This window comes from Ambystoma mexicanum, chromosome 1p (genome assembly GCF_040938575.1).
Source record: "Ambystoma mexicanum isolate Mex_15411 chromosome 1p, UKY_AmexF1_1, whole genome shotgun sequence".
NCBI lineage: Eukaryota > Metazoa > Chordata > Amphibia > Caudata > Ambystomatidae > Ambystoma > Ambystoma mexicanum.
In genome coordinates, this window is record NC_090921.1 from 1209464185 (window position 1) to 1209491922 (window position 27738).

The window sequence follows — 27738 nt, forward strand, 5'->3', positions numbered from 1 at the left end:
TCCTTGGTGGACCCGGCGATGGCAAAAATATCTGTGGGCCCGGTATCCCTGACAAGGCCATAAGTGCACAATACAATGCCTTAAAATACCCACAACTATTGATGCCGCTCAACCCTGGCTCCTTAGGAAGGCAATCTTCCAACGTCAATGGTGCTGCAGCTCTGCTGGGAGGCACTCCTGAGGTGTCTAATGGCCCCCTCTCCTTCACTTGGCCACTGTTCACCCCAAAACAAGTCTCTCACCTTTATTTGGTTGCTCGCTCTCCAATGTCCTCCTGCTAGTAGGAGAAAGCAACCCGCGCCTCACTCGCCCTGCGTGCTGCAACAGAGAAGCGTTCCCGCTTGCACACAGCGGCTCCGCACCGGAGAGCAAATTCCCCGTCCTCAATGCTGCTAGGACGTACGTGTACGCTTCTTCCGGACACGTGACTAGACGGCGTAGGGTCGTTTACTCAAAACCCGTCCTCGATGCTGCTAGGACGTACGTGCACTCATCTTCCGGACACGTGACTAGACGGCGTTGGGTCCTTTACTCGAAACGCGATGCGCAAGCCCTCCCAAATGAACGTATCCTGGGCTCGCGCCGGCTCCGCTCACCTCCTTGTCCAAAAAAAAATAAAATGCCGCCAGCGAGTCCAGGAATGCGGCGCTGCCGAATGCTGCCCCAGCCGATGCCTTTCGAAGCGGGGGGGGCCCGGGCGGCTTCCTCCACAGATGGGGAGGCACTCCTGTTCGCCGCTCCTGTTCGCCCGCAGCCTTTGCAGCGACAGGCCAAAGGTTCGTTTCTCCAGGTACGGGGCTTTGCAGGGAGGAATGAGGTAGCTCCTCCTCAGACCGGCGCCTGGTTGGGGGTCTCAGATCCACGACGTTGCTTTCAATGTCGGATCGATCAGCAGGCATCAGTGTGCTGACATCCCATCCTCGTCGCCATATGTGAAAGCGCAACACCACTCCATCAATGGATTTGACATGTATTTTATTAATGATATACAAGTCATAAGCCATAGACCCCCAACCCTCTCCACAACATCAATCAACTGACAGTACTCAAAGGATAACATTCTAAATGAGACATGCCATAACATTCCACATGGATCTAACAATGATGTCATGGCATTCTTCACACTAAGCATTCTACTAACATTATGCACAGTCTCAGTGTAAACTGAGACATTATCATAACACTATGTTGTCTTGTTTCCAAGGCGAGCATGTTGCAGCTGAGCTATCCTTCCAAGACTCCGGCCCAATACTTCTTGTTTTGTTTTTTATACATGACTATTATCTGTTTTTTTCTATTCCACTTGTCTGGCATCTAGTAATCTCAATCTATTGATATTTACCAGTCATGTTAATGATGAAGTCCTATTCGAAGAGATAGATGTCCCTTCTCTGGTTCTCTTTTGTCTGTCCCAGCGTTTTAGTTCCTTTGTTGGCGGCCTTTCTTCAGCTTGGACTAGCCGGCCTTCAGATGTGGACCAAGTAGGCCTCTCCCAAGAAGCCATCCCAGATTATGTGGAGCAAAGTCTGCGGGACAGCCCATGCACGATTACTATGGTGTCTCCTCCTCTAACCTTCGGGGTGCAAAGCGAGGGGCCCAGCCCTTTCAAGAATGAAGTAGGGGTTGTAATGAATAGTGTGTTCATTATTTGGCATAATGCAAAATAGTTGAAAAAGTTTGCACATAGCGCCAAATAATTTTTTTTAACACAAAAAAATTAAGTTGTAAATTAGATAAACTTCATAAATTAAAACCAACCTTTCAAATGTAAGTACTGATGCAGTTTTTTGTTCTTTTATTTCATTGTCATCTACAGAGTGTGTTTGCTTGAAGGTCTACACGTAAGAAAGTATGTTCCATATTTGTGCAGTTTGCCTTGTTATGCATTAATGGATGTTACTACCACTGAGAAGAAAGAGTAACTGAGATGAGTCCAAAGGGAGAGAAAACATGTGGGCATCTTCTGGGGAGGGGAATAGCTGGGATGTGCTTCTCATACTTTCAAATGTTCCTTTTGGCTCTGCAGGGCTTTTGACCTCTGCCTTCTTCGGGGCTCTGACGCACAATGCAGGCGATCACGTCTAATGGCGCCCTACTGACTGGCAAGTGCTGCCGCGTGCACAGGCGTGCAATCCTGGAGGGGCCAGGCACGTGTATTTCTTTTTATGAACTGCTCGTTAAATCACACACAAAAACTCGGTAAACATGTCATTCACGTGTTTCCATGCGAATTGGAAAGGGTCGACCTTTCGGGGCTCGAGGCTGAGGTTAAGGCAATAATTGGCGCGCAGAGTAATAGAGTTATGTGGCTCTCCATTTACTTTCTCTTACCTCTCATGTGATGCTCTTTTGGGGTGACAATCCTGAATTTCAGACCAACAATAATAACGCATGCGTGTTTTACTTAAAGTTCTAACGTATAATCATTGCAATGCGTTAAAATATTAATCTGGAAAGTGTTATTTTCCTTGTGGTTTAATTTTGGAAAGGTTTATTTTATTGTTTATTTACGCTTAATACCAGGGAGTGCTTTCTAAGCCGGATCGGGATTCGAACCTGTGTTGTTGCTTTGCTTCCAGGACAAACAAACGCGTTGCCCCCGAGCTATCATTCCTTTCTGTTTTTAGCAGGGCATTTAGGGTTGCATATAATGATAATATATGTTTTCATAGGTTGTTCAGCGTACTCGTTTTGCTAATTTAAGAATATGGAAATATGAACAGGCATTATAGGTCTATTAACCATTATTGGGCAGTTGGATACACCTCTCTGCACTGCAGGCACGTTATCCCACCGAGTTGCCTAACCTGATTTGGAACTTTTGGCCTGCAAGTTGAAACCTCAGTTTCACGGGGCACATCACCCACTAAACTGTTTTGGTGGGATTGTACCATGCGGGACCCAGAGGGATCTCTACAGTATACACACCAGATCCCATGATTGCTTTACTGGGATTGGGGAACCCTGTAGATGTTACTATGAAACATGCCTTGAAAGGGGCTATTTTCCTGATGAGAGTATACAGCAGTCCTCTAGCTCCCTTTCACCCACTCTCTTTACTGCAGGCGTGCAATCCCAGTGTCGCCGACTGCAGCCTGGGTCTAATTGCCTTTTTTATAGCCGTTTTCTCTCTCAAGTCCTCTGTGTCTGCTCGCAGTTCTCCAGGGATACTCACTGCTTCATGAGACGCGATTCGGCTGACAGAATGATAAATGACAAGAAAGTCTCTTTTTCATCATAAGGAATTCACTCCTAATTTGAAATAAGTCTAGGTTCGCTGACCAACCCAAAAGTTAGCTTTTCAGAAAACCACAATAAATACGCGCGGAAACGTTTGACCTATAAAACATCGCAAATCACACCACATATGTATGTTTTGGTCGACCTGAACATTGACTTTGACGGTTCAACGAGTGCATGCCTTGGCCCCAGTAAAAAGAGCTTTCCCGTGCATCATAACCTGGTCATTGTATAGACCATTATCCAGTCAATATCAAGTGCAGACCTAAAGTGCAGCTCCCATCTACCCAGCGCTTGCTTTGCATTCCTCTCCCCAGGAAACAACAAGAAATGTCTAAAAGAAAAACAATGTTGTGGGAAAATGAAATGATGGGCCGTGTCCATGCTGGTGTTATGTAGGCCACCGAGAACAAGTTTGGACAAACCCCAAATTAACCGAAATGTTCAAGGTTTTTGAAGTTCGCCGAATTTGTGTATCTGTTTTAATGGACAGGCGATTGCTTGGGGCGAATGAGATTTCTTTGCTAAAGCCAGACGCAGGCGGTAGGGAACGTGGGTGGCAGTGCAGTTTTTTTAATTATTCATATTTTTTGTAATTTAATGGTTTTTGGTTAAAACAATAACCTTTAACGTCCATATTTAACAAGAATTTTACACATGTCATACAAGAAAATAAATCACACTAAATTCATTCACAAAGTTAAAAGGGAGTAATTTCAACAACTGCATCTTTTTTAGTTAAGCCCCGTGAACAAGAGCAAGGTCCTCAAACTATTGCACCTGCTTTCTTGTGTGCAGAATAGGGCACGACCATGTGTAAAGTACCTCCTCACTAGACATAGTAGAAAGCCTGTATTCTAAGATGCCCATAGCAAGGACAGCTTAAGGCAGTTTTTCATCTATGCTCACCTAGAAGAAAGACTAAGTTCTTCGGCTTTTGCTATCGAACTGGCAGAATGTAGACATTTTAAAATGTATAGACTGGGCAGGGGTCAAAGTGTAGAAACAGGAATAGTGTGACTATGTTACCCTCTGCCCACCCGTGCTCCCCAACGACCCCATGCCCACTCTCACGCTCCAATACAAACACAATACCTGGAACCTGCCTTTCCTTCATTTCACCCCCAACACTGTGTTTTATTACTGTACCAACAACACTGAAAGAAACAGTAAAATAAATGCACTCTTAAAAGATCCATTACTTTCAGTCGTTGTTCCCCACAGGATGTAGCTTTCTGCACCCTCCCCTTGCCAATCACCCACCACAATGGCAGATTTCCCCCAAAAGTAGAGGAGCACAGTAGCCTTAATTACCTATGAAATTGGGTAAAGGGGTTCAAGGGAACTGGAAAAGTGGAGAAGCAGTGCATAGGTGTCTGCAGAACTGGGACACAAAGGCTTTTTTTTTAAGTTTGGCTGAGCTCTCAAATTCTAGCACAGGTTAGTGGTGGAATTTGGGCGTTGTGCAGTGTCCTACAAATGTGCTTGGGATTCAGAAACAGACGTGGGAAATGTGTGCCTAGTACTATGCTGTTTCCATACAGAGGAGCACCATGGCCAAACTTCATTGGTTCCCTGTCAAAAGCCAGACTAAATTCAAGGTACTTTGCTTTACACATCATGTTGTTTGCCGCATTGGGCCCTCCGTCTTTCAAACCAAGCTGACTTGCTATCTCCCTAGATGCTTGTTGCAGTCAGCTTGAACTAACTTGCTGGAGGTACCTCGTTTCCATAAGGCCCAAGCCGAAGGCTGTTCTTCTCTCCCTGAGAGGGATCCCCGGATCATTTGGGCTTCCGTAGGGCTGACCTTTCTCTGTGTTAGCTCCCATCCTGTGGAACACCCTTCTGGCGTCCCTGAGAGAGATCGCCAGATCATTTGGGCTTCCGTAGGGCTGTTCATTCTCAGCGTTAGCTCCCACCCTGTGGAACACCCTATTGGCATCCCAGAGAAAGATCCTCGGATCATTTGGGGTTCCGTAGGGTCCTTAAGACCTTCTTGTTTTGAGAAGGGTGGGGGTCTAGCTGATCCTTCTTGCTTGGTGGCTAGTGCCCAGATGCCTTTTGGCCTTGGTTCCTGCACTTAACAAATTGTTTCACATTACGTTACCATTATTGATATCCTGTTACTTAATGGAAATTTGATGCAGCAATATCACCATTTTAGGGTGTAAGAAGAAGACTGTGAGAAGCCCCTATTTCTCTGAAACCAGATACTATGTCAACCATACAGTGTATTACATCCGTTGTGCTTAGTTCCTTAAGTATTTCTGGAAAAAAGGGTATTTCTACAGAGGGGTTATTGGTGCAAAATTAAAAATGCCCATCATTACATGAATCTCATAGAATGTGTCAATACAAATGTAAAAAAAAGAGTCACTTGGTGTAGTTGCTATTAATGGCCTTATTTACAGACCGTTGTCCTATGGGATTGCACCATTATAAAATACATCTGTGAATCAGGCCTTAAGAGTTTTCTCCTGACAATGAAGGCACAGGGAGCAGATGAAGGTACTATGACAAGGTCACATGTTTTGGGCTGAGTGATGAGGTTGGGATGTCTGTGGGAGCCGGGTGATGCCACTGCTCCATGATACATGGCAACCAAGGAGGCACATGTGGGAACCTCCAGGATCCACAGCCAGTGAACTGGCTTGGAAGTGACACCCTCTCACCAATGTCCAAAGGACCAAAAGACAGAAAGCGAAGAGACACTGCAAGTGAGAGGGAATCCCAGGCACTGGCATGAAAAGGACCATTTACTGATTGTAGGGGAGATGCACACCTGGCCAGGGCTAGGGGTACAAGAAAGGTATTTCTGGAGGCATCGTGACAATGAGTTCCAAAAACCTCAGAATCCCTACAGATCGAGGGATAGCTCCAACTGTTTTTAAAACAACTAATTAACTCGCCCATGCAGTCCTGCCTCCCGCCATCCTTGTGTTTGAGCCAAACCTGTGATCAATCAAGCATACCCAGAGAATGTGCTGCCACAATCTGCATGGTATGGATATTGCATGGGTGAAATTCAGAGGAGGGCAGCATGGACCCACCAGAGAGAAGAGCATTAGGTCCCAGAGGCCCAAGCAGGCAACTGTACAGGGATAGAAAAATCAAGGTACCACCAGGTGCTTTTCTGTATGAAACCACACACCTGAGAGGAGAACATATAAAGGTGTACAGGAGTGGGAAAGGGATCAGCTGCCATCAATACAGTGATGTTGTAGAACCAAAATGGCAGGTCACCTTCATAAGGGTTTGGTCTGCAGATCGATAGCTGGATGTGCAGACAAACCTTAAATTGCAGTGAAACACTATTCAAACTCAGGGAACCAAGCCCCACACTCAACCTCTGCACTAGCACAGCTGTGTGGGGTGTTATATTCGCATGGCCTGTGGGTGAGTGTGCTCTTCCATAAAAGCAGCCAGCATTCATTCCCAAATGTGAGTGTTTGCAGGCCGAAGGAAATGCCGTTACAGACAGAAGGTCGAAATAATGAGGAGAAAGGAGAGAAGTGTTAGCGTTACTAGGAGGGGTGTGGGTGTAGAAGAGCAGAGGAGGAGAGTGGAAAGACCAGGGGGGTAAGAAAGTAAGTGGAGAAGATGGAGAGTGGAATGTCCATGAGGATGTAAAATAAACAGAGGAGGTAGAGAGTGAAAAGATCAGGAGGGCAGTACAGTCAACACATGCGTGTGACATTGGAAAGTAAGGAGGAAGGAAGGAAGGAAGGAAGGAAGGAAGGAAGGAAGGAAGGAAGGAAGGAAGGAAGGAAGGAAGGAAGGAAGGAAGGAAGGAAGGAAGGAAGGAAGGAAGGAAGGAAGGAAGGAAGGAAGGAAGGAAGGAAGGAAGGAAGGAAGGAAGGAAGGAAGGAAGGAAGGAAGGAGCATAACATCAGAACAGGGAGGTGGGTTTGAACATGAGAAGCAGCATGAGAACAGGAGGGAGAAAAAGAAAGGAACAAAGTGCAGGGGAAATAAAGAGAAAACTTGAATGAGATGGGGTTGTGGAAAAAAGGCAAACAAGAACAATAAGCAAAGAAGGAAAACAGGAAAAGGAGAGCACAGTACATTACCTCCTGTAATGAACCAGCTAAATGTGGGTAGGGAGGTACAGAGAGAGAGAAGATGAGAAAACAGGAAGAATATGTCATGCGAGCTACAAGATTTGACCAAACAGAGGTCGAAGAAGAAGTGTTAGGACATATCAATGCGGCAACAATTAATACAGGACATTCTATCCCTCCCCAATCAATGGTGCCATATCAATATTCCTTTTATGTTCAATTTAGCACAGTCTCTGATTCATATAGAACCAAATAGGTCGCTCACCCATTAGCAAGTAAACCCCTTCCCTTTAATGAATTTTGGGGCTGGCAATGAGAAATAGGAGTACTCATTTACTTTAACAAACTATATTTTTATTCACACTGAAAGCGATGTTGATTTTGAATTTCAACAAAATCACCCCGTGTTAGATGACTATAGAGGGAGTTATTTAAATTATTATTTAGTAAAAATACTAAGGATCTACTTAGTTTATCTACCCAACCAATAAGGGAAGATATTACATCGAACAGAACCCCAAAAGTCTTGGGGCCTCATTACGAGGTGGGCGGTAAGGGATTACCGGCTCTCATGATCTCGATTGTGTGTCCCCTTATGAACCCATAATCACACCCCAATTATTAAAATTAGGATGTGCCGCCTTATTTGTTCTTGATTTGGATTGGACCTCTATTGTCCTCATCCCTTTGAATGATAACCACACTCTTTTGAAATTGAATTTTTCTTTACTACTTTGGTTATGCCTAAAAATGTCAATATGGCAACATTGTATAATTTACAAATAAGCATCATCTGACCATGCCGGGCTTAATGAAATGCATCCCATGACAGCATGAGGTTGCAGGTTTCAATGACAGTTTTTTGTGCATTACTCAAAAATGCTAAAAGTCAGTGTTGTAGGATGTATTTACCCATGCATCCGAGCCCTACCTCAAAACTGTGCAGTACTGACATGGAAAACATCATGATGGCCAGAGCTTCCCAGAAAATGCACAGGGAAATGCATGAAGAATAGGCTGCCACTCATTTTTGCCGATGTTATGGGCACAGAAGGACACTGCCTAAAACCACCATTGGACTACCCACACAGTAGTCTGAAACCATTGGGAATGGCAATGCTGATTGCCAAAAGCAAACCCATAACTGTGGAGAATTCATTTTCTTAAATCCCAAAAAGGGGTGCAGTACTAGTACTCACCACTATCCAAAAGCCGGCGTTTTAGAACCACCAGATTTTACTTTTTTGTAGAAAACTGAATAAATGAACCCAAAACATGCCAAAGAAAGACTTACTGAGAGGTGGATCCAATGTAAAGTTATATTCTGAAGTGACTTGAAGGTTTATAACAAGACTGGCTGAGCTGTGGATTTCAGCAGTTTAAGTAAATTTGGACTGAAAGACATTAAAAATCTCAATGTTTAAGAGAAATGAGTGACCTACTTTTGAGTGTCACATAGGTTGCAATTGTTTAAATGTCATAGTTTTAAACTTAGAATCAGCATTCTAGCTGCATATGTGAAATTGTTAGTTTATTTGAATGCAGAAACTGGGGAACAGAAATGACATGTAGCTAAAAACTGGCTTAAAGAGATTCCAATTTGCCTGGCAACTACCCCCATCAGGAGTGAAACTTGAGTCACAGCTGTGTTCCCAGGCCTAGCTGCCCTTTTGCTGCTCACACCAAAAGGGATATGACACTTCCCTGATTGAATTACCTGGGCTCTGCAGGAAATTGAACAAAGCCCTGTCTTGACTCAGGCAAATGTTTTATGGCGGGAGTCGTAAATGGAGATTTCTCCTGGAAGCACAGGGGAGGGGCACTGCCTGTGAGAGCAAGCTGGCTTGGCAGAACTTGAAAAACCCGAAATTCAACCTTGTGCTGGAGGAAAACCACACCCCTTTGGGGCCAGAACATAACTCTAAAAAGATGAATAACTCATAGATCGGACATGTGAAAATTGTCTAAATGACACCATAATTCTTGTGATTTTTCTGCCCACATTTTAAGAGGTTTTTAGAACCGGTGGCATGTTCAGGGGGGTTTTAGCGGAAAAGAGGATATTACTCAAAATGTGTGCATGTGAAAAATCTGACACTTCATCAACTAATGTCCATACTCCTTGCGCACATATGTGTACATTTGGGTTAATGTCCGAAATTGCGAAACCAGTTAAAAAGTGAAATATGTGCCATTTTTGAATGCAAGCCCCCAGGAAGAGCAGATTTGGACAGGGTATACCTCCTGTGATATGTGAAGGGTGCATGTAATTTTAAACAAATGTGTACCTGTGCAAATATGTTTTTTTGAGCAAATATAGATTGTGTGTAAAGTTGACAGGGGTGGGTTCTCTGTATCATAAACAGACCTCATCATGATGACACTTCATTTCATTCCCCCAATCAAGTGGAAGCGGATGAAGTGGCCAATGACAAGTGGAGAGGGGCTGGCTAGTGATGCTGCTCACACACACCCATTTTCAAAACACATAAAAGCAGAGAGACAGGACAGATAGGGACCTTCAAATCCATTTGCAGCTGGAAGCTCTGCCGGGAAAATCCATACTTTACCTCCATCAAACCTCCAGAGAGCCAAACTAGAGACTTCAATCTATCCAGAACTAGAGACCCAGACCAGAGAACCAGAGAGAGCTGACCCAGATCACTGTGAAGTGCAGAGACCAAAGGCGAGTCTAAAACCTGACCAGATCCGTGGCGTGGCCCATTTCATTCAAGAATATAGTGTGAGTACCTAGAAAACTGTGCAGAACCAATCTCTTAGTTAAAATAATATAATTCAATCCGATTTTAATCTAAGTAGAACTGTCTCCTAACTGTCACCTGTCATTTGTAAAGCTGTCACTTGTCATTTTCTATTTGCAAGCTGCACTTGTCTTTTTGAACTTTAACATTTCAAATCTGAAAAACGACCTTTATTTAATCGCTCATATCTCCGTGACCGTTTGTGCTAGAGACTTGCAGTAACTTTCATCTGGAAGCTGTGATCCTAGGCTTTCCTAGGACCCCAACAAGATAGTGATAGTCCTTGTAGTTCCTCTGTAATCGCGCTCGGCGCATTCGCAAATTTAGCCGCGATTTGACATTTTACCGCGATTTGCAAATTTCCCCACGTGTAAAAATCTGCAGTTTGCTTGCCTTCCATTTGCCAAAAATTCGTTTAACCTGCTAGTTACACCCTAGATCCTTGCTAAAGTGAGCCTGGACTAATATTAACTTGATTTCACTCACCCTGAACCTCTAGAGGGAATTAAAAGCATTTTAGCATATTTTTTTTCTTCATTTCCAGCACATTTAAAAGCATTTGGGCCTGTGTTTTCAACTTCCGTAGTCTAAGTTGCTGGGGTGAACTGAATTACATTTGAATTGCATTTCTGAGAATTGTGTGCCTTCCTTCCACTTCCTTGCATTGCATAAAAGGGGGGGGTGAATTGTCCAAGAAAGTGATTACATTGTCTTTTGCTGAAATCCTATCAAGTTATTTTCTGTACTGCATTTCATTCCACATTGCATCCATTTGAAACCATAAAAGTATTGTTGCTACCTTATCCATTTCATGTCAACTCCTTAGTGATTATCAAGAAGTGTGCTAGTGCCAGATTCTCCGTTGTTAATCTTTATCATACCAGATTAAGTGTGATATTCAATTATTAATTTATTATAAAGTGTGATAGATATATATTGCTTTACTTCTCAAATAAACCTTTTAATTTGCAAAACAGAACTACTTCTTGGCTCAGTGGGGTCAGGGGGATTCTGAGAGAGGGGTGTTATATAGGGGTAGTCATCCAGAACGCATGAACTGGACATAAAGATATATCAATAAGGGTTTTCATTCAGTATTATAGACTAGGCGTTGACTTAGCTGTAGTGTTGAATTGAATCCTCTTACAAATTGGGGGCTCGTCCGGGATTCTGGGTTAGAATACCACTTGTGCAGCTTAATACAGTGTGCTAACTGACGGGATACATACATCCAGTCGGATCACCACGCTGCATTACGCTGTGAAGCATTCCTTAAAAGGGACACTCCAAGAAAAGTTCTGTTCTGCAAAAATAAAATACTAACTTCTGTAAGTCAGGACAGAGACCAATCTCTAGAATGACGACCTTGGTAGATATGAAAATAGCCAGAGAGCACTTCTTACATAAACTATTTGTGAGAGGTGAATGGGCTGAGCAGGGCCAGGAGGCCTGGTTGCAGGCCATTACGCGACAGGCCACTGAAACAGGGTCAGACTATGGAGAGATCAGGGTCCATTACATGTGGCCCTGAGTGAACTATATATGGCTCCTAAGGCCAAAGATGAACACGACAAGATTGTTAGGATAGTGGCATATTTATATTTATATATGGGAGCCATACAGAATAAATGTGCTGAAGGCCATGATCTGGCAAAAAGGCAACAGATGGCGTTAGAGAAGGCCCAATCTGATCTGGACTCTTCTGAGCAAAGGCTGCACAGAAGCCAGGAGTCAGAAAATGAGACCAGACAGTACATCACTAAAATAAAGGAGGATATGGATGTGCTGCAAAAGGAAAAGTCAGAACAGGATACCAGATTTCGGGCCTTGCAGAAGGAACACCAAGAAGGTTTGGACTCCCTACTGCAAAGCCAGAAAAAGCTGGAGCAACAACTGGACTTCAACATGGTATGTGCTGAGCAGGTAGTCACCCTGCAAGGCCACCTAGATAGGGAAAAGGCAGAAAGAAATAAACTGATTCTGAAAGACCTGGATACCCAGGCAGAGTTTGATGAAGAGCGCCGGAAAGCTGGTGCCCTTCAAAGGCAGAGGGACGACCTGGCAGCACAGATGCAGGCTCTCAGTCAGGAAAGAGACACCTTAGGCCAGGAAGTCTGCCACTTAAAAAAGGAAATTGAAGAAAATCACCTGGCCCTCCAGGGGCTGGGTGACCTCCAAAAAGAAAACCAGAACTTGGTAGAGCACACCAGAAGGGTGGAAGATGCTCTGGCAAGAAAGGAGCAGGCCGGTAGGGATGGGACTCAGGAGGTAAACCTCCTGCAGCAAAGACTGGCCCAGTTCTCCAGGACCAACCAGGAAGCACAGAGGGAAAATGAGGCCCTCTGTCAACACAATGATAGGCTCCAACAACAGGTAGCGATGCAGGAGAGACTGATAGAGTCTAGCAAGGCCTTGACTGAGGAACTGAAAGCACAAATGCAGGCTCTTGCATTGCAACAGGGAGCAGGGGCGGATAGAGATGAGGTCCGCTGGGAAAGAGAGACTCCTGACCATAACCTCAGGAGCCCTAACACCAGGGGCCTTCATCTCTCCCAGTCCCTGGACTCTACACCCCCATGTCCCCTGGCGCACATGAGCACAGGGCCACAGGGATGGCAGATTACTATCCAGCTAAAAGTATGGGGCTCATAGGCCAGTACCACTCAGGAATGGAGGGGTGGGCATCCGGGTATGGGCAGCCAAGTACAGTACAGTTCAGTGGGGAACCCCAGGAGAGTAGGCCCATTAAGGGCATCCTGAAAACCTCTGCCCAGTTAGGTCAGAGGAGGGGGTACCCATCAAATCCTGGCAGCAAGGAGGAATCTGAAGACTCCTCTGAACTGTGCAGGACACAGGAGACCAGGTCCCCACATTCTGCCAGCCATTCCCAGGCTCGCAGAATCTGGGAAAACCTGGAAGAGCAGACAGGAACCTCTGGGAGCAGTGCCTCTGAGTCAGAGGACGAATGGACAAGGGTTACCCGAACCAAAAAGGCCATTAAGGCAAAAAGGGCCTTGCTTAAGGACCCCTTAAAGCAGATTAAGGCGATCAGGAGCATCATCACGCCTTACCATAAGAACGCTAAGTATTCTGTTTGGGAGCACTTAGAGTTGTTTGAGCAAATGATGGAGACTTTCCATTTGAAGGACAGCCAAAGCTGTATTCAATATGTAAAGTGGACCTTCTCCCCGGAATACTCCAGTTTCTTTGCGGGGCTGGAGGACCAAAATCATTTAAGATGGTCCACCTATAAGGCGGCCATCTTGAAACATTTTTCCATTCATAGAAATCCTCAAGAGGCTCGCAAGGCAGCCTACAATTTGCAATGTGGGGAGGATCAGGCCCCACAAGAATTTGTGCAAGAACTGAAACGTGCTTTTGCGCAGACCACCAGAAGGGTGCGCACAGACAGTAGAGAATTCATAAATACATTTTTTCATGCCTTGCCCAAATACATAATGACCCAGCTCGTGAGGGATTTTCACGAGAAAAGATCTTTAGACTGGGTCCTTGAACAGGCTACCCGGATCTATGAGGTGCAGAAACCGGTAGATAGCAAAAATAATGCTCAGAAAAACCCCAAAGCCAACAGCACCCCTGCTGCTGCCAAGGTGGCAGAGGTAAAGGTCACCTCCGTTTTAGAGTTGGAGATGGGGGGGCCTAAAAACCTACCTGCACCTAATAATGCTAGGCCCAGAAGGTCCTCGGGCCAGTCACAGACAGGGAGCCAGGGAGGCAACCCCACAAATGGGGTCCCTCGCTCTCCTGATTATGTAAGTCCCCGTTACAAGGGAAATCGACCCATCCTGGGTTATGTGTGGACTCCTCCAGCCCAAGGGGGGGATCCAGCCAAGCACCTAACCCAGGGAACTTCCCTCCCAACTTCCCACAGGAGGGCAGAAATTCTCCGAATCCTGGGCAGAACTTTTTCCCCAGGTATCCACCCAATTTCCAACCCCAAAATCATCCATCCTTCTTTCCCCAATTCCTTGAGCCCAGACAACCTAATCCGGGAGAGGGGAGGCCAAGGGTGGAGGGGTACCCAAATCTTCCCAACCCGGGGTATTACCAGAGGAGGGACAGCTACCCTTCCCGGGATCAGCCCAGGGGAGAAAACAGGGCCCCGTATCAGCCTGAGCGGGTTTCCCAGTTAGAGCGCCAGGTTCAAAACATGGCGCGGGATCTGGGTCACATACTGAGGGCTCAGCAGAACCCTCAGATCGGCATGCCGGCGCAGAACGCACCCAACTCTGGACCTGGTGCCCCAGAACAATGACGGGGGCAGCACCCCGATAACTCACCGGTTCCCAGGGAGGAGGCACAAAGGGAAGGGGGTGTAAAGCCTTGGAGGAAGCTTCCTTCCTCACTTGTAAACAGCCCCTGGAAACCCAGGAACTGGAAACAAAATCTCTTGCCCCTGAAAGTCTGCCTCCTAAGGAGCAGAGGGGGGGTAGGAGAAACAAAAGACCCAAACAGACTCAGTTTGAGGAGGAGGTACAGGTCTTCCAATTTGAGGGAGAGGGATCCTCAGAGGATCCTGGGAAAAGGATCTTCTCCTTCAGAGAGGGGGGAACTCCTCCCAAAGAAAAATGGGTCCCTAGGGATGCAAATCCAGACTGGGGAGATGTGGAGACTGAGCTACCGCCGCCCACCATCTCATCCCAGAACCAACCGCAAGAAAATCCCCTGGTTCAAACCCATCCTGGTGGCTGCCTCCAAAAGGGACTAGATTGATGTGTTATATGTCAGATAGGAGATATTTGCCCAGAACCGGAGCCAGGGGAACCCACAATGGCTCTGATCTCCAGTTGCCAAATTTTTCTTTCAGATTCCCAAGGCTCTCCACAGAATTCTGCCCAAATCTCTTCGCTAGCAATGTCCAAAACCAGAAAATTAGCCCACCAGTTGTCCAAAAATGTGCATTATCTGTGCCCCCTTGAGGAGAAGGAGGGAAGATATTATGCCCCGGTACAAGTACAGGGGCAGGGTACAATTTTGGCACTGGTGGACACGGGATCTCAAGCTACCCTTCTGTCCAGAAGGGCCTTTGATGAACTGAATGCAGGAAGAGGAGAGAATTACCAAATTCCTCTCACCTCTCTTCCTGGACAACTCCAGAACTTTGACGGGAAGGAAATTCCCGTCGAGGGGACGGCAGACTTGGACATTAAAATTGGGCGACACAAGTTGAAACACCCGGTCATAGTTGTGACCCCAGAGGGCACCCCTTGTTTACTAGGGAATGACCTCCTGAGAAGGTTGTCACCCCTAATAGATTGCGTAAACAAGGTCCCCTGGACCCAGACTAGCCGACCAATAAAATTAAAACGGAGTGTCAACCATGTTAGTTTAAACGGCACCTGCCACATGGTTGAACAAAAATCTGACCAAGTAGAATTTCACTTCCAGAATAGCCAAATTCCAGACGTGACAGTAATAGCAGTAGGACAACAGACTGGTGATGGAGGATCCTCTCTATTTCTGAAAATCAACCTGCCTTCCAGTCTAAAGTGGTACTCCACGCTGGAAGGAAACACTCTGAAATTCTATACTAATCCACAATCAGAAACTCCCACTCCTATAGTCCAGAAAGATGTGAAATCAGCTCAGAGCCTGGCTGATATTCAGCAAATTGGAGAGCAGTTGTTCATCCCTGTTCAGTTAAATGATGGGAAGGACTCTGTTCTCGCTCGAGTGTGTGTGAACAACGGTAAGAGCTTCATCAGCGAAGCCATGTTCCGCCAACTCCCAAAAGATCCAGCCATTCCCACATTCAAACTGATAGACAAATGGGAAATGGACCTGGAAGCACCTAATTCCAAACATCTCCTGCCAAGCAGGTGTATGCTCAAAATCTCCATTGGCAACAAGAGCATAGTCCATAATTGTTGGGTCGTGCGAGACGTCACTGCCGCCTTTTACTTAGGCAGTGACATTCTCAATCGCTTTGCCATTAGTTTGGACCTAATAAACTTCAAAGCTTGGTCCCGATTAGTGGTTTATCCCATGGGCTTTGATGATCCAGAAAAAGCATTTAGGTCAGCTCAATTGCTACCTCATGCAGGTGAAATCCAGATTAAAGAGGTTGTCACCATCCCAGAAAGGACCCGACAATTCTCCCTGGAAGTGAAAGTTAAAAGAGGACAACATTTGAAAAACCCTGATGCTTACATACATCTAAACGCTTCTCTCCAACAGCAAGGGTTGGGGGTAAACCCAACTCCATTAGTCAACATAGAACATGACACCATTCTAATAGAGGTGGATAACAGCGACTTAAAGAGTATTACTCTAGCCGCAGGCACCATTATTGGAATGGCGGTTGATGACCGACATTTTTCCATCGACTTAGTAAATGAACTGTTAGGACCAATCCCCAAGGACTGTTTTGACAGTGACAGTGATGACAATACAACACCAGACAGGATTTTTACCCGGCATGGGGGGAACTTCCTGGTGTACACTTCCTGCCCCTATGGTAAGGAAGATGTGACTTGTGACTTCAGGAGGGATGAGGTGATTTTCCAGGTCCATGAGGGCTGCCTTTCCCACCTGAAGCCTCCAGTCCAAATCAGCACTCTGACCAGGGACTTCTCCACCCAGCTGGAGGAGGCCGCTGAGATAGCCAAACCAGAAGTCTTTCCAGGCTTCAGGCAGATGGTGGAAGAGAGAGTCAACCTAGCTGATGCCTGTGTGACTCTGGAACAGAAGCAAAAGTTGAAACAAGTTTTCTTGGATTTCCAAGATCTCTTTGCGGTAGACTCATATGACTGTGGTCGCACTGACATCCACACAACAACAATCCCCACGGACCCTGGCATGACTCCAGTGTTTGTGAAGCAATATCGCTTACCTCTCGCATCAATGGAGTCCCTTACAGAAATAATTAAGAACCTTGAGTCCCGGGGAATAATCCGTCCAGTCCACAGCACCTTCAATAATCCGGTGCTGGGAATATTGAAGCCAAACGGCCAGTGGAGACTCTGCGCCGACCTCAGGGAGCTCAACAAACGGGTCCATACTTCCCGATGGCCTCTGCCCTACATTGACCAAGGGCTGGCCCAGATCCAGGGGTCACAGGTATTCACTGCAATAGACCTGACCAATGGATACTGGACCGTGCCGGTCAGTAGGGAGGACCAATACAAGCTGGCTTTTACCTTTGGGGGCCAGCAGTATACATGGACCCGGACTCCCTTCGGATACCTTAACTCCGGTAATGAGTTCAATATTTTCCTACATAAGGCCATGCCCGACTTGGGTGCGAGGGGTAACCTGGCTTATGTAGATGATGTCCTCATCAAAAGCTCAACTGTGGAGGAACACATAGCGGAGATCCGTTATGTTCTGACACAGTTGAGGGCCGCCGGAGCAAAACTTTCCTTTCAGAAAGCACAATGGTGTAGAACCCGTGTTAATTTCTTGGGGCATGAGATTACTCCTCAGGGTCTCTGTCCCCAGGAAAAGAAAGTGGAAGCACTTCAGAAACTGAAAGACCCCACAACTCTGCGGGAACTAAGGAGCCTCCTTGGACTGACTAATTACAGCAGAAAGTTCATTGAGGGCTACGCAGAGATCACCAGACCCCTGATTCATCTCCTGAAGGGGGGGGTCAAGTGGGAATGGGGTCCAGAACAAGCCGAGGCAGTAAGACAACTCAAAAGAAGCCTCTCACAAGCGCCCTGCCTAGCTTACCCTGTCAGAAACAAGGAGTTCTTCCTGGAGACGGGGTTCTCAAATACGTGCTTGACGGCAGTATTATACCAAAAGCATGACAAGGTCAATAAAGTAATCTCCTATGCGAGCAAAACTTTATCCTCTGTGGAGGAAAAATTTGACGATTGTGAGAAGGCACTCCTGGCAACGGTGTGGGCATTGAAGAATTACCACCCGTTTATCCAGGGGGAACACATCATAGTGGATACTCCACACCAGCCTCTGCAATATCTCCAAAGTGATAGAATCCGGACCGGAAATGTGAGTAATTCCCGAATTACTTCCTGGATTCTGTCAATGCAAGGCTTTCCTGTGGAGGTCAGATATGGCCAAAACAAGAAGAGTCCCCTCGCGCAAGGTCTGGCTGACTTGCATGATTGTGCCAGAGAAAACTGTCTCGAGGACGAAAGTCGGAAAATCAAGGACAACATGGAGGCATACCTTAATTCCCCACACAAAGTCTTTGAAGAAGACAAGTGTGAGGGAATGCCCACTGTCTATGTGGATGGATGCTCTTACCATGTTGACAACGACGGGGAGAAAGAACTGGTGGCCGGCGTAGGGAATGCATGGGTGAATGAGTCCCCAGAACCCTCTGCTGGATACAAAATTGGTCCCCGAAGTAGTCAGGTGGCAGAATTGATGGCTGTGCATCAAGCCATCCTCACTGCTGTCCAGCATCAACTCCACAAACTGGTCATAATCACAGATTCGGATTATGTACGGAATGGGTTCGTGGAGCACCTGGTTAATTGGAAAACCAGAGGCATGTTATGTGCTAACAACAAACCCTTGAAACATGGGAAGTTGATCCAAAACATTGATGATCTGGTCACCTCGAATGAGATGACCATCTATTGGAAAAAGATCAAGGGTCATTCCAAAGTAGAGGGACCAGACAAAACTGGAAATGACTTAGCTGATCAGCTGGCCAAAACCGGGGCCATCCAAGGGGATCTAATTGAGATTGAGTCCCTGTTGGGGGAAATCCAGGTCACTGCTATCACTAGGTCCCAGACAAATGGTCACAACGACCTTTCAATTGCACAATGGAGTAAGGAGACCCCTGATGCTGATTTGATAACAGCTCAGAAGGGGGATCCAGTTATTGGTAAGTTTTACCAACACCTTGAGGACCCTGAGAACTTTCCCCTGACGGATACCGATTACATTGGGAAAGAGGACCTAAGAGTGTTGATGAAATGTCCAAAAATGTTCCGGATCCAAGACAGTTTGCTGGTAAGGAAATCCAAAGCTGGCCACGATCAGTGGGTGGTTCCTACCTCATTCCAAAGCCTGATGTTAAGTCACGCCCATGATGCGGCTACTGCCGGTCATAGGGGGTTTCACACAACATTGGAAATCTTAAGAGAGGTTGCATACTGGCCACACATGGGGCAGGACCTCGACCAATACTTGAAGGGGTGTCTTGTGTGTGCACAATTTCAGCCATCATCCCTCACGCACCGTGCGCCTCTCCAAAAGAGGGGGATGACACTGCCATGGTCAGATTTACAAATTGACTTTGTAGGCCCCGTGATTCGCTCTGCTAGGGGGAATAAGTACATGTTGACTGTGACATGCTTGTTTACCAAGTGGGTGGAATGTCTCCGAGCCCCAAATTGCAAGGCAGAAACCGCAGCTGCCTTGATGATTAACCACATCTTTTCCCGTTTTGGTCTACCTCAAAGGATTGAGTCAGACAGAGGTAGCCACTTCACCAGTGAAGTGATGACAAAGATGTGGGAGATACTGGGGGTCAAGAGAAAGCTGCATATTGCTTATAGACCAGCTTCTTCTGGAGCAGTGGAACGCTACAACCGGACAATTGTGAGCATCTTAAAAAAGTTTGTGGCAGATTCTGGGCCAAGTTGGGATATCCGATTACCTCTGGTCCTAATGGCCATCAGATCTACCCCTTCATCTGCAACCAAAATGTCACCATTTGAGTTGATGACTGGACGCAAGATGGTGCTTCCGCAGCATTTGCTCTATAGGACCCAAGAGCAGACACTGATAAATGCCTCCACAACTCATGAGTATGTGGAGAATTTAAGGAAACACCTTCAACATGCTTTTGCTTATGCTCAGCGGAATCTAGAAAGATCGGCTGATAGCATGAAGACCCACTATGACCTGAAAACTTCCAGGAAGGAATATCAGGTGGGGGACAGGGTCTATCTATACAACTTCCAAAGAAACCAGGCAAAACAGCGGAAATTCTTGCCTACATGGAAGGGACCCTTTGAGATCATCAACAAGATCTCCCCTGTGGCCTACAAAATCCACATCCCCAAAGGTCCTTTGGCAGCGGGGGAAGACAAGTGGGTCCACATAAACCAGTTGAAATGTTGCCATCCCAGGCACACTCTGCAACAACTGGAGGAATCCTCTGGAATCCTAGCGGGTACTGTCTCAGATTAATTCAGTTCCAACCATAAAACATACCACATCTAGTCTCTAAAATATTGTGATTTGCATGAAACTGTCTCTTAGTTATACTGTTTTTTTTTTTCAAAATAAGAATGTAATGTTTGTTATGATGAAATGCATATGCTGCCCCACTATCTCAACAGTGGTGGAAAAATGTCTATGAATAGGTATTGCCGCTCTTCCTTTGTCGTCCTAGGAGAAAGAAAACCTGGAGACGGGCCAAGGAGGATGATCCGGAGACTGGGAGGATGACGCAAGGGGGCCCGGGGTACCGCCCAATATTCCCATCAGGACCGGCGAGGAGAACCGATCGACCAGTACCGGATGGAGGAAGAGATGCTGAACTGGCCATCCACCGGAAGAAGATGTGAACTACATCCCAGATCTTGCGGTTCCCACCAGTAAAGGATCAGATGGCCACCGCAAGAAGGGGGGCTTGTGGGATGTATTTACCCATGCATCCGAGCCCTACCTCAAAACTGTGCAGTACTGACATGGAAAACATCATGATGGCCAGAGCTTCCCAGAAAATGCACAGGGAAATGCATGAAGAATAGGCTGCCACTCATTTTTGCCGATGTTATGGGCACAGAAGGACACTGCCTAAAACCACCATTGGACTACCCACACAGTAGTCTGAAAGCATTGGGAATGGCAATGCTGATTGCCAAAAGCAAACCCATAACTGTGGAGAATTCATTTTCTTAAATCCCAAAAAGGGGTGCAGTACCAGTACTCACCACTATCCAAAAGCCGGCGTTTTAAAACCACCAGATTTTACTTTTTTGTAGAAAACTGAATAAATGAACCCAAAACATGCCAAAGAAAGACTTACTGAGAGGTGGATCCAATGTAAAGTTATATTCTGAAGTGACTTGAAGGTTTATAACAAGACTGGCTGAGCTGTGGATTTCAGCAGTTTAAGTAAATTTGGACTGAAAGACATTAAAAATCTCAATGTTTAAGAGAAATGAGTGACCTACTTTTGAGTGTCACATAGGTTGCAATTGTTTAAATGTCATAGTTTTAAACTTAGAATCAGCATTCTAGCTGCATATGTGAAATTGTTAGTTTATTTGAATGCAGAAACTGGGGAACAGAAATGACATGTAGCTAAAAACTGGCTTAAAGAGATTCCAATTTGCCTGGCAACTACCCCCATCAGGAGTGAAACTTGAGTCACAGCTGTGTTCCCAGGCCTAGCTGCCCTTTTGCTGCTCACACCAAAAGGGATATGACACTTCCCTGATTGAATTACCTGGGCTCTGCAGGAAATTGAACAAAGCCCTGTCTTGACTCAGGCAAATGTTTTATGGCGGGAGTCGTAAATGGAGATTTCTCCTGGAAGCACAGGGGAGGGGCACTGCCTGTGAGAGCAAGCTGGCTTGGCAGAACTGGAAAAACCAGAAACTCAACCTTGTGCTGGAGGAAAACCACACCCCTTTGGGGCCAGAACATAACTCTAAAAAGATGAATAACTCATAGAGCGGACATGTGAAAATTGTATAAATGACACCATAATTCTTGTGATTTTTCTGCCCACATTTTAAGAGGTTTTTAGAATCGGTGGCATGTTCAGGGGGGTTTTAGCGGAAAAGAGGATATTACTCAAAATGTGTGCATGTGAAAAATCTGACACTTCATCAACTAATGTCCATACTCCTTGCGCACATGTGTGTAAATTTGGGTTAATGTCCGAAATTGCGAAACCAGTTAAAAAGTGAAATATGTGCCATTTTTGAATGCAAGCCCCCAGGAAGAGCAGATTTGGACAGGGTATACCTCCTGTGATATGTGAAGGGTGCATGTAATTTTAAACAAATGTGTACCTGTGCAAATATGTTTTTTTGAGCAAATATAGATTGTGTGTAAAGTTGACAGGGGTGGGTTCTCTGTATCATAAACAGACCTCATCATGATGACACTTCATTTCATTCCCCCAATCAAGTGGAAACGGAGGAAGTGGCCAATGACAAGTGGAGAGGGGCTGGCTAGTGATGCTGCTCACACACACCCATTTTCAAAACACATAAAAGCAGAGAGACAGGACAGATAGGGACCTTCAAATCCATTTGCAGCTGGAAGCTCTGCCGGGAAAATCCATACTTTACCTCCATCAAACCTCCAGAGAGCCAAACTAGAGACTTCAATCTATCCAGAACTAGAGACCCAGACCAGAGAACCAGAGAGAGCTGACCCAGATCACTGTGAAGTGCAGAGACCAGAGGCGAGTCTAAAACCTGACCAGATCCGTGGCGTGGCCCATTTCATTCAAGAATATAGTGTGAGTACCTAGAAAACTGTGCAGAACCAATCTCTTAGTTAAAATAATATAATTCAATCCTATTTTAATCTAAGTAGAACTGTCTCCTAACTGTCACCTGTCATTTGTAAAGCTGTCACTTGTCATTTTCTATTTGCAAGCTGCACTTGTCTTTTTGAACTTTAACATTTCAAATCTGAAAAACGACCTTTATTTATTCGCTCATATCTCAGTGGCTGTTTGTGCTAGAGACTTGCAGTAACTTTCATCTGGAAGCTGTGATCCTAGGCTTTCCTAGGACCCCAAAACGATAGTGATAGTCCTTGTAGTTCCTCTGTAATCGCGCTCGGCGCATTCGCAAATTTAGCCGCGATTTGACATTTTACCGCGATTTGCAAATTTCCCCACGTGTAAAAATCTGCAGTTTGCTTGCCTTCCATTTGCCAAAAATTCGTTTAACCTGCTAGTTACACCCTAGATCCATGCTAAAGTGAGCCTGGACTAATATTAACTTGATTTCACTCACCCTGAACCTCTAGAGGGAATTAAAAGCATTTTAGCATATTTTTTTTCTTCATTTCCAGCACATTTAAAAGCATTTGGGCCTGTGTTTTCAACTTCCGTAGTCTAAGTTGCTGGGGTGAACTGAATTACATTTGAATTGCATTTCTGAGAATTGTGTGCCTTCCTTCCACTTCCTTGCATTGCATAAAAGGGGGGGTGAATTGTCCAAGAAAGTGATTACATTGTCTTTTGCTGAAATCCTATCAAGTTATTTTCTGTACTGCATTTCATTCCACATTGCATCCATTTGAAACCATAAAAGTATTGTTGCTACCTTATCCATTTCATGTCAACTCCTTAGTGATTATCAAGAAGTGTGCTAGTGCCAGATTCTCCGTTGTTAATCTTTATCATACCAAATTAAGTGTGATATTCAATTATTAATTTATTATAAAGTGTGATAGATATATATTGCTTTACTTCTCAAATAAACCTTTTAATTTGCAAAACAGAACTACTTCTTGGCTCAGTGGGGTCAGGGGGATTCTGAGAGAGGGGTGTTATATAGGGGTAGTCATCCAGAACGCATGAACTGGACATAAAGATATATCAATAAGGGTTTTCATTCAGTATTATAGACTAGGCGTTGACTTAGCTGTAGTGTTGAATTGAATCCTCTTACAGTGTCACATTATTTTGCATACAGTTAAATATTTCATGCTGCGATCTCCCAAAATCTCTGCTTCGTGACATTTTCTGAGAAGTTGTAATCACATTTCAGCTTGTAACTCTTGCTCTCAAGGTCACATTTTTAGGAGAGTTGTCACTACAGATAGGTCTGTTTGTATGCTTTTTAATGATACTTAAAGCATTACTGTGCTACTTATTGTTCCTGATAAAATGAAGAACATGCAATCATCTATGTACGCCAATGGCAATTTCTAGTCACAGATGCATATTTTGACTTCAATTACACCTCACATTTCACTTCCTCACTGGACACATGTTCCGGGCCATCTGATTTGCTGTTGATTCTGACAGAAATTAATCCAATAACATTCTGACTCCCAGGGGCGATGCCTTTTTGGGTCCATATCTTTGAGAGCCGAGAGGCAAGCTCCACTTTCATGCTCATGGGAAATCCCTCGGGGACAGGTTTGCTAACATTATCTCTGAGCAGAGCACGAGTTGAATTTTATTTTCAATGATTGTTCAGAGTTCAACCCATTAAGGGCTGACTTTATTTACACAGTTTAGCACCTGAACCCCCATACATTCCTTCCTGGTCACTGCTGTAGCTTCAAAAGGATTGACTTTCAGATAGAGATCTGAGCAGAGCTTTTAGCCTTGCCTCTCATGGTGAGCAGGGGTTTGAAAATATTTTATGACCTAATCCAGCATTTCTGTAGAAAAATATCAGAGCTAAGCACAGTTCTGCATTCCGTTCCTATAAACAGCTAAATAATTAGGTTTTACCTTCTAACTTTTTTTACAGGGGACTTGTATCAAGTTCTTGAAATCCAAAATATATTTTACTTTTCCATCTTCATTCTCGCAGGTACTTTAAAAACAGTTTTGATAAGCAACCCATTTCCTTAATATATGCCTCTAAATTTATTTCTGCTGTGTATTTTCATTTTCCATGTTCCTGGTTTCAAGCCGCAGAATGCAGACATTTCCATGGTCTCTCTGTTTTCCCAAAGGAAATGGCGTTTTCCTGTTTTGCAGTTTGAAAATGAATGGCTGGCCTTTTCTCTGCCAGTCCACAATGTGTTCAATAATCTGCACTTTTAGGGCCAACAAGGCCAGGGACAGTTCACTTACGTCTTGGGGCTGAATCTTCCCCACAGAAATAACTGTAGCTGAAATAAACAAGTAAATAATACAGTGTATGCAATATCTTGTCCATCCTTCCCTAACACTGAGCACAGCTCCATACATAAATGCATCACCACAGCGAACAAAACCATAGACGGAGGAGAGAGGTGGGAAAAGTCAGGATTGGTGCACAGAGAACTGGAACACAGAGGTGGATGTGCACAGAATGCATGTGCTTTCCACTTCATGCCTCAGGTTTATGACTCACGCAGTGTTTTATCTGTAAAACATCTATACTTATGTGAATGTTCATCTAGGGTTTATATATTCCTGGATGTTTTACATCTGTGATCCTGTTTACTCATGGATGTTATATTTGTTTGCTTCTTTTGTTACGTCATAATGATGTGCTATGCTATGTCACAAGTTCTTTTAAAGCAATTGAGATAGTGCTGAGATAGCAAAATAAATTCATAGTTTGAATTGATACGATTTATTCAGATTATGTCACTGTTTGGACATTTAAAATATAGTTCATTTGGGAAAACAATAATAATGGCTAAAAGCAACAATGGTTCTTACATGAATTCACAAGTGTGGCTGGCCTACAGTGTACAATGTTGTACATATCAAACTGTATGACTAAATAGATACTCAATATAATCTCATAGAAGATTATTTATGTAATACATGTTTCACGTCTAATATTTGAATGTCCAAAACGGTATAGTCCCGATTCACAGAAGTGTTTCATAATGGCACAATCCAATAGGAAAATGCTCTGTGAATTAGGGCCTAGTCTCTTCATAATCTCTCACTAAAATATTAAATGTTCTACTTGTTAGGCAAGAATTTGTAGAGTCCAACTGGTGTGGGACTTTACAACACTTATCTCTTGATATAAGGTAACCCACCTTTTCTATAGGACTCTACTACACAAGTTCATAGAGTGACTGAGCAGCCAGGTTTATCGTAAGAGGGGTAATGTGAGCTGTAGAGCTGTACAATGAAATCAGTAAATACAGGTATCCAAGTAAACTATTACACCCTTAAAGTTATAGTATAAATATGTATTTATATATACACAAGGATAATTAGACAATCTTTAAAAAGCACCAACTAATAGTAACATTAATATAAAAGTTAGGATTCAATTCAACAAGAGCAATAAAGTAGGTGAGTAAACTTTTCTTATCTTAAACATATTCCAGCACAATGAGTGACATTATTTGAGGTCAGTATTAGCACTTATTTGTGATCACCGTTACACTATTGAGTTCAAAGGAGGGAAAAGTTAAAGTAAGATCAGGACATACTTTGTAAGTAGTAAAACAGTTAGATTCTCCCAGAGGGATGTAGGCAGCCTTTTATCCCAGCAATAATAGGGTTCAACAATCAAAACTTGAAAGGGAACAAGCACTGCCAAAGCCAATAGGTTCAGAAGGGGGCATTTAAGGAGCCAGGACAGCCAAAATCAAAGGGACAGTTCAAAGTTATGATGCACTCTTCTTAGAACAATGTTTTAAAATAGTCATTAGTTCAGTAAACAGAAGCTCAAGAGGAGCCACCTTGAAGAAGCACAAGCTTCAAGGCCAGTGCAGGTGAGCTCAGCTCAAAAGGGTTTAAAATAGTACTCCCCAAGCTAAGAAGCACTACAAATGGCAAAAAGGTAGATGTACCCCAAGCCCCACAGTACCCAAGATTTGAAGAATTGGTTCCGGCTGGATACCTTCCTGTTGCAGTGTAGCAGACCCTTGCCCCTGGTCCTTGGTCTTGGTGATGAAAGGGAGGAGGTCTGGCGGGCTCCTGCAGCAACACTCAAGAGAGAGAGAGTCTGCAGCAATGGATTATCCTTGAATCAGCTGCCTTTTGTGGTTTGGCTCCTTTTTCTCAGAAGAACAAACAGCTCTGGTTCGAATTTACTTGATCCCTCGGTCCTGGACTCTGGTGAGGGTACTCTGGATAAAGATTTCCTGCTTCTGTATGGTCCTCTGGATGCCAACGAAGTGTTGGCCGGATTCACACTACCGAAGACAATGCACTTGATGTTAAGGGGTCCCCGGGCATTGGGATTCTGCAGCCCTGGAAAGTCACAAAACGTTGAGGGTTGTGTCAAAATGAAGCTTGTCTCAAGGTTAGTTGGTTCCATCAGCCCAAGGGAGGAAGTCGTCCCTTGAAGGTCTTCCTAGTCGAAACAAAAACATGGTCAGCACAGCTGCAGGGCTTCACTGGACATTTTGCGGTCCAGGAGGGTGCGGCTGGCATCTCTTCACATCTTCTTTGTTGGATGTTGTCCTCCAGTGGTTGACTCTGCCTCTAGTCCCAAAAACCTTGCCTTTTAAGCAAGTTCCCATTCATTAATAGCCCTAGGGCTGTCCTGTCAGACAGCCAGCTGGGTAATCAGGAATGGTTACACTCAGGCACACCTAGAGACAAAGGACAGGGAAGTTTTGGGACCCTTCTTCACTTCTGCCTTTCCAGACACACTGGAGCCTGGATGGGCTTCAGGGCTGTAGCCTGCCAAAGACAAAATGCACAAAGGACTAACACCTAATTCAAATAACAGAGTAAAAGCCCAGAAAGAACTATCAGTCAAGAAATGACGAAAAAAGAAGACAGGGGCCATTTCTGGAAAATGGTCACCATTGGGTGCTGTTTTGCTGCAGAGAAATCAGCCTGCAGATACATGGCACAAAGGTAGTAAGAAAGAAACCGCCGCCACCAGCCATTAAAGTCAGTGTAATGTTATATGAGAAGTGGGATAAAGGTGTTACTATGTAACCCACCAGCACTCCACCTAAGGTGGTGTGTGCTGGACCCACAAAAGAAAAGGTAAGACAAAAGTCATCTTACTATTCTTGGGAACAGTAGTTAACCCAAGAAAAAGAATTTAAACCTTAAGAGAAGTCCAAGACTTTTTAGTGGCACTGCATATAAGGTG

At 44.8% G+C, this 27738-nt stretch overlaps 1 protein-coding gene across 1 annotated transcript in view; it reads right to left on the bottom strand.

Annotated features, from left to right (window-relative positions):
• Positions 1 to 27738, bottom strand: part of SCN1B (sodium voltage-gated channel beta subunit 1) — a 609798-nt gene that overhangs the window by 541851 nt on the left and 40209 nt on the right. The gene's annotated exons all lie outside the window — the stretch shown is intronic.